Consider the following 13,319-nt stretch of genomic DNA (forward strand, 5'->3'; position numbering starts at 1 on the left):
GCAGAATGACGTGGATGCATCTTCAATGCACACTGCTGTGTAAAAGAAGCCAGTCTGAAAGAGCTGTATACCGTATGATTCCAATTAGGTAACATTCTAGAAAAGGCAAAATTATAGAGACAGTAAAATGATCAGTGGTTGCTAAGAGTTTGGGGCTAGGCAGGGGGGAATATTGAATATATGAAGCCCTGGGGATTTTTAGGGTGGGGAAACTATTCTATATGACACTATAATTGCGGATACGTAGCACATTTGTCAAATCCCACTGAACTCATTTGAATAGCACAAAGAGTGAAATTTAGTTGATGTAGATTGTTTAAAAACATCATTTAGAAGGTCAGAGGATACCAGGGAGGAATGTAGAGTACGACAAGAGAATCTAACCATGTCACAGATGTATGAAACAACCTCACCAAGGGAGGTGGGGAGGACAAGTTTAGGATGTGAGTGAAGTCTGTTAAGACCAAAGGCTAAAGAAACTCTACATCAGCATTGCACTCTGACAGGTGAAGCTGTTTTCCATAAGAGTAAGAGTTAACAATTCTGAAATCAGAGTACACATATACTGGAATTGAACAATGAATTAAATGGATGGCGGATAGTGACAGCCAGGTTTCTCAATGTTGGAGCAGAAGTTTAGACAAGCAAGGGGAAAAGGATAAACTCATTCATGTGATAATGGATCAGGGTTAGAAACAGCAACATGAACTCATATTTAGCTAAATGTAGAATAGATGGCTATATGTCAAAATATTGATAGATATGTGTACATACATGGGTTCATGTACACACACAGATTTTCTTATTCTGACAGCTGAGATAGCCCAGAAGCACTGACATCCCAGTAGCAACAAGCAAACCTAGTACCCTGACCTTGGTTTCTAATATCATTCTCCAATAGAAGGAACCAGGACTCCCTGGAGAAATGGCTGATTATAGAACTGGAGCAGGAACTATTTAGGATCAGCCTGGAGTATCTTATAGTGCAAGAAAGCAAGGAAATGTACACAGAACAAAACAAACAAAACCCCACAATGGGAAGGTATTATGAAGGAATACAAGAGCCAACTCAATAAGCTCCCAGCGGCCAAAGCTGAAACAATGTGAACAAAAAATTAAATAAAGTACTATTGGATGATAATAGTGTAAAATAAATGTTTATAAAGTCATAACAATATAAATAATTAAAGCAATAAATGGGGTGAAAGGGACACATTTCTCATGCAGAACAATTCCAAATAATTTATGTAGACACTTTACCTTCAAAGAGGTGGGCCTAACCCCCTGGAAGTGTGGCAGTGTGGTCTGCGCCCAGTGACTGCCTTCAGGAGAGTACAGCGTGGAAAGGAGGAATAAAAGGATAACTTCACATTGGAGAAACCTGCTGAACACTACCTCGGCCAGGTGTCGAAGTTAACAGCAGGGGTAAGTCCTGTTGATAGCACGTATCCTTGATAGGAAGTGATGAAAACGGCACGTTACCTCTGTGGTCTTCCTCTCCAAAACCCATAACTCCAGACTAATCATGAGGAAAACATTAGACACGTTCCAATTAAAGGACATTGCACCAAATTCCTCAAAACTGTCAACGTCATCAAAAACAAGGAAAGCCTGAGAAAATGTCTCAATGAAGAGGAACCTAAGGAGACATGACAGCTATTAATAAATGTAACATAGTATCCTGAATGGAATCTTGGAACAGAAAAAGGACAGTAGGTGAAAACTAAGGAAATCTGAATAAAGGGTGAACTTTAGTTAATAATAATGTATTAATATTAGTTCATTAATTGTATCAAATGTGCCATGTAATTAATTGTATTAATTAATTGTATCAAATGCAAGGTGTTAAGAACGGGGAAACAGGTTTTGGGGCATGTTAGAACTGTCTTTGCAAGTTTTCTGTAAATCTAAAACTGTTCTAAAAAATAAGATTTCTTTTTAAAAGAACAAAATTACCTCTCTTTTCTGTAATAATATAAGACAGATCAGAGAAGGCCCACATAACAAAGTCTAGGATGAATTGAAGTGGCATCATAAAGGTAAGTCCCCAAAAAATGTGTACTGTCTAGCTTTGTGGAGCTCAAATGCACTGGCTTAGTGCTAAAGTGGCAGCCAGGGAAGGTTTAGAATACGTGCTATCATTAATACATATTTGGCAGCAGGAATTTCCATTATTAGTAGCTGAAAAAACATGACATGGAACACTTGAACAGAACTGTACAGGAAAATACAAACTCTCCCAGCTTTGCTTTCTTTACGCAGCTGACATCTCCTAAGGAACAAATAGCTGACTTTTTCTTTTCAGAGCCTGCAAGATTTATTTCTTTTAGGAAAGTCTAGCTTTAATTATTATAGAATGCTTTCTTACGCTCAAAGACCCTGAACTCATCTGTGCCTGAAAGGACTGTATGGACTGGGCTTTGTTATTATTTACAGGAAGAAACTGGTTCAGAGAGGATAAGCAATTTGCTCTGACTATGCATCTGATTAAGTAGTGGAATTGGAATTTGAACCTAGGTCTTCCAAATAAAAACTTAATGCCCTTTCTACACCCAACAATGATTTGGGAAAGCTTTTGTCCTGTTGTTTGGCACACATTAGCAGACACCAGACATCTAGAACAAGAGTGTCACCTTTGATGAGTGAGGTCACCAAGGTGGGCTTTGGCCTTCCCAATAGGCACAGGTACAAACAAACCAGGAAATTCTTCTGGGCAAATTCTTCAGTCTCAGTTTTAATCATTTATTTTCTTTTAGTTGGTTACCCAAATGCTTTCACCATCTCTGCCTCTTGCATGAGTCTGAACAGACTTTTTAAGTCCCTGGAGCGCTCGCTCTCGACCTCACCCAAATCTTCCACGCTGCAGTTCCTCTTCCGTCTCCTCCCCCACCTGCCCGACACTGAGCCCCTGGTCCCTGCTCCTGTTTTGCCTTGGTCTTGACCACATGACAAAGAGTATTAGATATTAGAGAAGACCCAAATGCTATCTGGAATAAAATATCTGCACTATTTTCAAAGGTTTGCTGGGAAACTGAAGTACTTGAGAATTCACAGAGTTATTATGAATATCTAATTCTACCTCATCTCTCTTCTGAGAGAGATAAGTCTTAATATGTGTCACTTCTATTGAAGGAGATGAGGAATGGGGTCATTATTTTCAATATCACAGAAATATTTCAGTGACCTCTAAAAATGCCTCCTATTAAAATGGTATAGAAACCAATTCTTGAGCAGAACTCAGGCTTGAATAGAAGCAAAGAATAATACTGCACATTAGAAGCATCTCTTCAGAATGGGAGCTTAGGTTTTAACAATCCAACCAGCTTAGAAACAATGGCACACCTTGAGATGTATTTAGATCTTTGTTGGTGGGTTTTTCAAAGAAACTTAGGGCCACCCTTGTTGGGGATGTTGTCAAAGAGATTCATATTTCACATGGTGGGGTGGAAGGCCTGGGGTAATGGTGCTGATGACTTTTAAAAAATCAGTTGTTTAAACCTCTATATAAAATGAGATTTCATATTGAGTTACTCCAGGCAATTAAAACTCATCTCAATGTGTATTACCAGAGTGCTATTTTCCTCGTGCAGTGATTTGCTCCTTCTCATTGCCCTCTGCTGATAATTCTGAATTTGAATCTACATATATGCTTCCAGAGGGATTGAGACCTTTACACTTCTAAAGTTGCAGAGCCAGTGGCTTTGTCTCCATGTGACTGTTCCCAAGGGGTAGCCAGATAGCTGGGGAAGAGCAATGGGATGGAGCATGCTGGGGACGGGGAGGGGAGACCAAGACCTAGGATTAGGGGGCGAGAGAAAGGTCGGCCACAGGTGCTGAGAAGAAGCACAGTCTAGCAGACAGAATGCTGCATCAAAGTGTATGGAAATGGGCCCCAGATATGGGGAAGGAGGGATTTGAGGTGGAGAGAATGTTTTGGGGGCACAGAGCTCGAGGCAACACAGCAGGCTAATTATGAGAGACAAGCAGAGGAAGGCAGTGAAGACTGAGGGATGAAGTGACACTCAGAAGTCCACACAGGCAGAAAACAAAAATTTGTAAGCAAGTATCAAGGTTTTACCTCCTGTGTTGAATTTCAAAAATAAGACTCTAGTCCCTGGCTTGTCTCTGTGGCCAGAGAACAAAGAAATGGGCAGACAAGACTCAGTTCAAGAGACAATGACAATGGCCAGAAAGTAGAACACGGGTTACCAGGGACTGGGGCGGGGTGGGAATGGGGAGGTACTGTTTAATGGGTTCAGAGTTCAAGTACAGGTTGATGAACGGGTTCTAGAGGTGCAGAGGAGTGATGGTGGCCCAACAATGTGAATGCACTTAGTGCCACTGTACTATACATTTAAAAATAGTCAAATGGTAAATTTTATGTTATGTATATTTTACCAAAATAAAAAAATTTAAGAGAAAAAGTAAATTTAAAACAAACGTAGGCAATTGTAGCATCAGGTTTCCCATGCAGAAACTCAGGTACCAGGGACAAGGGAGAAGCCCCATTCTCAGAACTGGCACATGAGGCGGAGACCAGATCTTGATCTGTGACAGAAGGGCCTGTGTGTCACTGCTGAGCTGAAGGTCAGAGCTGAACCAGAGATACACGTGACCATGTGCGGAGATTTAGGGTGTGTGCTGCAACCTCACTGCTGCTTAAACCCGGGAAATGCTGACCTTGAAAGTGGGCTTTAGTAGCCTCCACTCTGGAGGCCGAGGGAGCTTGAAGAGGCTGGGTATTAGGCAAGACTAATACGTGTTGGTTCTCTTTGATCTCATTTTCCTCACCCGGAACAAATGTCGAGGGTGACAACAAAAAACATTAGCCCTGAGGAAAGCCAGCTCCCACTGAAGGAAACAATTTTATGATGAACAGAGTGGAAACAGGATATAGAGTTCCTTATATTTTAGGCCAACTCACTAACTGGTAGACAATTCTTCCTTTCAAAGAACTCTATGCCTTTTCACTAATGAATTCATGTCCCCATAGAGCCACAAAGGATGAGAATTTGGCCCAAATGTATACTTAAATTGGATCGCCTTGTAAGAATGCTTTAAAAAAGAAAATGCAGCCACCTGTGACATATTAAGACTGTTAATGTACTCATTGACATAAATACCTGGAGGGTTTCTATAACAGCTGGAACAGGGCTCAAAGATCTTTTGCATCTGCTTTTTAATGTACTTCCAAAGTGACTTCATAAAATTGCAACCACTACCACCAGTGAGACCGAGGTTTTGTTTAACTCCCTGAGTCCTCATCTCCCACCACTACTGAGGCACGTGATTACCATTACCGCTACTCTAAAGGTCTTGAAGATAAAAATCAAACCCCAAATAAGTTACCAATTGAGAGACAAGACTTAGGCAATCAAGATCCACATGTCCCTGGCCACAACAACTCTCACAAAATGACATTTTCCTGGCTGCACTCTCGCTCACACTATAGAATCTTTAGCCCCCTCAAATTCTTCCCATATGGGTCCTAGCAAGGCCCAGATTCCTCCCATATGGCACCAGCCAAGGGTTCAAACAACGGACCTTCTCGACCATGACTGGACCCCACACTGTCCAGCCGACCGTGGTGCTACACTTGCCTGGGCTGTGCCTGAGGTGAGAGCCTGGCCTCTACTGCCCCCAAGGCAGGCAGATAGCCAAAGATGCCCACACTGAAGCTGATGGGGATCGAGGTAGAGGGAAATGACATCTGGGCCACTGCAGACAGTGATGACAGACCCTGTGCCTTCCCTAGGACCACCCTTCCACTTCGTCTCCACCCCTTTGTCCTCAAGCTTTGTTCAATCATTTGTAGACAAATGTTTATTAAACATCTGTTACGTGCTGAACACTGATGTAGGCTCATGGTGTATAGTTATGTGCAAAAAAGCATCATGGCGCTCACATTCAAGGGTGGAGACTGACAGTAACAGGTGAACACATTAATAAATGCATAACTACTTATGCGGAGTGCTAAGAAGGTAATAGTGGAGGTGCTGTGATCATGCATCAGAGCTGATGGAGAGGTCAGGAGGGGCCTCGTTCAGGAAATGACATTTAACACATCGACTGCCATGCTAGAAAAAAATTTATTTTTCCCCTAGGGCCACGGTGTTTTATTACGAAAATAAAAAAAAAACTTCGAAACAAAACAATCCTTTCTAATTTGATGAAAAATTTGTTATTTTTTATTGTTTTCTGTGCATGAGTTATATGCAATTCACGCGGCACTAGAATCAATTTTTACACTGCACACCACTTGAGTTGTATGTGACTCACGACACACTTACTGAATTTGTTTCAGAGAATTGAGTCTTCATATGCTTCATGAGGCCCCAGGCTCAAAACTAGCCTGAGTTAAATACAATTCATGTGGCAATTAATGTGTTAAATTGAGACCCAAAGGGTAAAAAGAAAATATCCCTTTGAAGAGTTGATTGAAGAGTTTTGCAGGCAAAGGGAACAGCCTTAAGGAAGAAAAACACATGACACATTCAACGACCTAAAGTTGGAGTGTGGCTAGAGCAGGTGTGAGAGAGGCAGAATGGGAGGAGGTGGGGCTGGAACCCTAAGGAGGGGCCAGGCTATGCTCAAGATTTGTGCGTGAGGCCTGAGATGCCATTAAAGGGCAGGCGAATGGCAATTTTCTTTATGTTTTGCAAAGAAATGTAAAGATCGTCTTGCCTGCTATGTGGAGAATGGATTGGAGGGAACCAGGAAAGGAAATAGGGAAGACATCTGTAGTCGTCTGGGTGAGAAATGATGGTGGCTCAAAGCAGAACAGTGACAGTGGAGATGGACATAGGTAAATGGAAGCTGCGTCTCGGACTGGGAAGGATTTGCTGATAGATTCAGCATGGGGGTACGGCGAGGGAGAAGAATCAAGACCAACTACCCATCTCCGGCTTGAACAACTAGATGGATGACGATGCAGTTACTAAGATCAGCAGGGTGAAAACCAGACTGCAGAGGGGAAATCAAGTCTGCCTCACATTAGGTTGGGTTTGCTCATGAGGCACTGAAGTGGAGCACTGAGTAGGCATTTGCTTGTACTCATTTGTTAACTTAGATATTTTTGAGTCCCTCCTGTGTGTAGGAACTGAGCCTAAAGCAGTAAACATGACAGAGATGGTCCCTGACCTTATGAAGTTTACAAACACACAGGTAGGAAAAATCTTGGACAAGTAACTAAACATGATGTGGAAATCAGGGGGCTTAGGGAAGGAAGGAGAAGGGGAGCTGACAGTCTGGGTGGCTAAGGAAGATTTCTAAGGAACTCAGCTCTGAATTATAAATGAAATTAGCTTGGTAAAGAGGTGGAGGCCGTTTCAGGCAGAACACGTGCAGAGCATGTGTAGGGGCCTGGAGGCAGGAGAGATTAGGTCTTTCCAGGAACTAGTCTTATAGAACTAATTCTTTTGCAGGAAGTTCTCAGTCCTCATGCAATTCCCCTGTTAGAGGGCTGGATGTGCTGGAGTGGCTAGAGGGTCTGCACAGCTTGCACCCCAGCCAGGACTCCTGCTATGTGATGTCTAAAAGGTATAAGTTCATTCTTTCAATCAACAATTCCTTGAGCACCTGACTCTGGACCATGGAACTCTGGATCAACTTCTTGCCTCTAAGAAAGACTTGTCTCCTAGCAGAGGAGTGAAGAGTGTTATATTAAAATTAGCTATAAAGAACTATGGGGAGAGTGAACAAGGATAGACTGGCCCTCCTTGGAGCCGCAGAGGAGACATCACAGAAGAAGAGGAGAGAGAAAGAAAGAAATGGCAACACTGACATCAGGTGAACATGTGGGACACATGCGTGTGCTTGAGAAGAGGCAAGCAATTTGGGGGAGAAGACCATTCTTATGAACGCAGTATCCAGTGAAAATAAGTAATGTCCTCTCTTGGATACACAATCTTCTTTAGCCCTGAGAACATCTCTCTGTGTTTGGCAATAGCTGTGATTTTATAACCAGCAGGTTTCCTCAAGGAGATACGCTGATGTTGGAGGCTAATTAAATGATCTAATGCCTGCTGGTCACACGAGGAAAGGAGCCAAGCCGAAGGCCACAAAGCTTTACCCCCACTTGTCATGTTTCAGTCACCTTGCCAGGTGGCCCCAAGGAAACTGGGCTAGAGCCCATCTCCTTACCTGTAAAGACAAGTCATCCACGTAGCAATGCCTCTGCCCCGTCCCCGCAGAAAGACACCTGGCCTTTTGGTAGCTTTCTGCATTCCCCACTCCCCACCTCCAGTACCAACACTAGAGCGTCTGCCATTGGGAGACTCTCAAGCACAGCCTCTCCCCAGGACTGACTAGAAAAATCTATTTGCTTTTGGCCATTTCTTAATTAAAGCGGCAGTGCATACAAACAGATTTTTTAAATCTCATTAACTCAAACCTGTTAGAAAACGGAGACAAGAAGAGAGAGGAAAAAAGTGGGAGTGGGGAGAATCCTAGAAAGAGGAAATGAATCTATGTGAGAAACTATTTCCCAGTGAGCTCCCATGTTAATCACAGCTTTCAGACGTCAGCAGCGGAGACCACAGCCGAGTGATAATTAGGAACCAAGCAATCTTTCTGAAAGGAGTACAAGATGGAACACATTAGGTGAATTGGGTTTTTTTTTTTTTTTTCCGCCCTTTTTTTTACCCAAGAAGTGAGTTGCTGGTCCTTTATAGCTTTGAAAAGCAAGAGCACTAAACATAAAGTCAGTATGTCCAGAGAAGCAGAAAACTCAATCATGGACTTTCTCTCATGTGCCCTGGGAAGAGTCTCATCATCTAGTCATAAAAATTAAAATACTCCGTTGGTTGCCAGGGTTTGGGGGTATGGGGAGAGGGATGAATAAGGGGAACAGGGAAATTTCAGAGCAGTGAAACTGTTCTATATGATGCTATAATGGTGGATACATGACATTATGCATTTGTCAAAATCCACAGAACATACAATTCAAAGTGTGCACCCTAATGTCAACCACGGACTTTAGTTAATAATAATGCATGAGTATTGGCTCATCAGTTATAACAAATATACCACACTAATGCAAAATGTAGATCATAGGGGAAGCTGGCGGGGAGGAGAGGGAGTATTGGGGAACTGTCAGTACTTTCTGTTCAATTTTTCTGCAAATCTAAACCTGCTCTAAAGAAATAAAGTCTATAATTAAGAAAAATTTAAAACACTTCAAAGTTAATTGCTAAACGATCTCTTCCTTCGTTTAATATTAGACTTGATGAAATGTGTAGAATATTATTTAAAGTCACTGTCTGGAAGAGATGTCGAGGGAGCGAATCTGGATCAAGCGGAGTCTGAGGGCTTGCCCCAGTGCGCTCCTGTATTCAGAAATCAGGAAAAATAAAAGAGGCCCCGTGAGAGGGGAATGCATGGCAGCTAGTAGCAGCCTGTGAAATCTGAGACACAGAGGCAATTAGGTGTCTCTGTCGTCAATTAAAGAAGGTTTGTCAGAGAGGAGGAACCTGCATCAAATGCTGCTCCCTAAGAATGTAGAGTTGACTCCATCAAAGCTGGATTTGGTGGCTTTGGTTAGGACAATTGAAGAGGAGCAGCGGGCACAGTATCCTGACTGGGGTAGGCTTAAGAGAATGGGTGGAGAGAGAGTGGGGAGAACAAGCATCGAAATCTCAAGTTTCTCTATAAGAGGAACCGGAGTGACAGTGAGAAAGCTGGTGTTTGCAGCCTTCATAATGTAAGAGGAAAAGGCAAGGAAGGTAAGGGGGAGACAGAGAGATTATAATTAGGGGCTGTGGGTTGTAAACCCAGCGAGGTGGTGAGTTAAGGCCATGAAGAAGGTGGTGGGGTAGGGCTAAGACAGTAAATGTTCTTATTTTTGAATAACTGTTAAAGTTGTGGTACAAGAAATAGCACGCTGATCAGTGTCAAGGTCATTGTGCCACTAATTAATTTCTGTGCTTCTGATCACTGGTGACAAAGAACTAAGCCTACACAGAAGTCTCATTGTATTCAAATGCTAAATGGAATACAAATCATAATTCCAAAGACTACCCTCCGTTTGATTTCCTTCTTTCTCAACCTTATAATTTTTAATTTTTTTGTTTCCCCATGAGAAATTTCTAATAGTATGGTATGATTTATTATGAATTCTTTTAATAAAATCATTATCTCACTCTTTGCTGATTTTATATGACTCTTCTAATACAGAAATTGAAAGTTCGTTCTGAAAGAATGAGGCAAATTATTACATGAAAATAACTAAATATTATCCTGGAGATTGAAGAAAGAAATAACAATAATACCAATTATTTATTGAGAACTTATTTATGCCTGTCATTTTGCTAGGAAATTTCTAATCTGTGCAACAGCGTTACAGGGTAGGTATTATTATTCTCATTTTACAACTAAAAACGCAGAGACTTAGGCCACTGCTTAAGAACAGTCTAAGAACATATAGCTAAGAAGTGACAGAATCTGGGAATTTGAACTCTAGTCACTACTGACTCCGAAATTCCTTCTCATTCCTCTACTCTCCCTTTGGATTTTTTCCATGCGTACCTGCTTTGTGCACTGTAGCATCACTCTCTGGTGGTTTAGTGTTTTTGTTGCGAGAGGACAAGTTAGTGGTTTGCTGTAGGTTGATAACCCAATTAAGACCCCAGAGGTTATGTTTGGTACTTTCTTCCCTCATTCACTCATTCACATAACTGCCCTTACTATAGGTTGGGCACAGAATAGCACTTTTCCATGAATGCACCTCTGCATACCATAACTAATGCACCTCTGATTTTTCAATAGCTGGGGAGGGGGGCTACTCAGTTCTGACACTTTATTTGCAAAACTTCAGCAGACACAGAATGACTACTATTACCTCATTCTCAACATCTCATTTTAAGAAATTACACTGAAAGATCGATCATAGTGCTACCTGATAAATGGTTATATTTTTAGAATGACAAAGATAGTTTCTAAAAATAAATGAGCTATTAATGGTTTTTCCTTTTCCTACACACACCCACACTGACATTGCAGAGCCTTTTTTTTTTTTTTGGTACCTTTCCCTTTGGTTTCAACTAACAACTTGCTGGTAATCTCTTGGTTTGTTTATTTCCTCCTTTCACTTGGTTTCTAGCATGACTACATTGTAGTCATCTTTTAAAAATGTGGTTGTCAAGTAATAGGTATCTTAACTTCAGGTTGTTATTTTACTTGGCAGAAATAGAATGATGCTTTGATATTTAAATACAATTTTTATTGAAATTATAGTTAGAACTAAAAGAAATTTAAAAGTATAATTCATCTTTGGTTTTAGGAAACAGAAAGTAGCTTATATCAAATCAACTGTTCTTCTGATAATATCAGTGAGATCTGGAAAAATGCTAAAATGCAGCAATTTGAAGGCATTAGAGAACAATCAAGGGAGAAAGGAGTTAGGGGATAAATATCCTGGAAAAAAAGGGAATACAATGAGGCAAATTGACATGCTCTGTTGCTTTTCCCCTTGAGACATTTTGCCATTGCTAAACTGTGCAAGGAAAAAGGATAAAAAGACAAACAAAAAAGACACACAAGGAGATTACAAAGGCTGGTAAACTTTTGTTGATATCCTGGTACTGAAAGATTACAAATCTGAACTCAAAGCCCAACCGAAGGTGAGAGGCAATGGTAAACATTCTGCTCTTTGAATTGAGACCCACAAAGAACTGCATGCTGAGAGTAAAGGTAAACTGGAAGTAGATACACCTTCACAAAACTGGAAATTCAGCCTTGATTTCTCCCAAACCCCAACTAGGTTACATGATCCTACTCTAATTTCCTGCAAGAAGAAAAATATATCTTTCATGCAAGAAGATATATCACCAGAGCCACTACAATTTTTCATAGGTAATACCCATATTCAGTTGAAAATGACTGGGCATGCCTGGAGACAGGACCAAATGATTGAAGATCAAGAGATGGGACTGCAAACTAGTGCAACCTCTGTGGAAAGCAATATGGAGATACCTTAAAGAGATACAAGTGGAACTACCATTTGATCCAGCAATCCCATTACTGGGCATCTACCCAAAAGAACAAAAGTCGCTCTGTAAAAAAGACACCTGCACTCGAATGTTCATAGGAGCACAATTCACAATTGCAAAGATGTGGAAACAACCCAAGTGTCCATCAATACATGAATGGATTAATAAAATGTGGCATATGTATACCATGGAGTACTATTCAGCTTTAAGAAACAATGGTGATATAGCACCTCTTGTATTCTCCTGGATGGAGCTGGAACACATTCTACTAAGTGAAGTATCCCAAGAATGGAAAAACAAGCACCACATGTACTCACCAGCAAATTGATATTAACTGATCAACACTTAAGTGCACATATAAGAATAACGTTTATTGGATGTTGGGCAGGGGGAGGGGGGAGGAGGGGACGGGCATATGCACAAACAATGAGTGCGATGCGCACCTCCCGGGGGATGTACACACTTGAAGCTCGGACTTGGGGGGGAGGGAGGGCAAGGGCAACATACGTAACCTAAACATCTGTACCCCCATAATATGCTGAAATAAAAAAAAAGAGAGATAAAAGGCAAATGGTAGGAATGGATCCACAGGTAACTCGGATAGTGGAGTTATTAGAAAGAGACCTCAACTTAATTGTGATCAATATGTTTGAGAAAACTGACGATGAGCTGGAGAATTTCACCAGGAAACTCGAATCTTTAAATTAAAAAATCCAGCAGAAATTTTAGAATTGAAAAGTACAGTATCTTAGATTAATAATGTATTAATAATAGACTAGTTTAACAGAAGATTAGATGAGCAGAAGAGAGAATTAGTGAACTGGAAGATAGGCAAAGTGAAAGAAATTTCAGATTAAAGCACAGAGAGAAAAAAAGATGAAAATACAGAAATAGTGGAAGGGTAGAGGAAATACAGTAAAAAAGAGGCTAATATTTATGGATTGGGCTTACAGAAATAGAGGAGTGAAAAAATGAGACAGGACCAATATTTGAAGAGATAATGACTGGGAATTTCCTAAGTCCATGAAATATATCAACCCACATATTCAAAAAGCTCTAAGAACTCAACAAAGATTAAATACAAAGAAAACTACACTAGGAACAATGTATTCAAACTGTTGAAAGCTAAAAACAAAGCAATTTAAAAGCAGCTGGAAGAAAAGAACTTATTACTTTCAAAGTAACAATTATAAATTGATTGCTTCTCAACATAAATAATGACAGTCAAAAGACAATGAAGTAGGATCTTCAAAGTGCTAAAATAAAATAACTGCCAATCTAGAATTCTATCTTGAGTGAAAATATTCTTCAAAAATCAAAGCAAAATAAAGA

The sequence above is a fragment of the Propithecus coquereli genome, unplaced genomic scaffold (assembly GCF_000956105.1).
Source record: "Propithecus coquereli isolate 6110/MARCELLA unplaced genomic scaffold, Pcoq_1.0 Scaffold11, whole genome shotgun sequence".
NCBI lineage: Eukaryota > Metazoa > Chordata > Mammalia > Primates > Indriidae > Propithecus > Propithecus coquereli.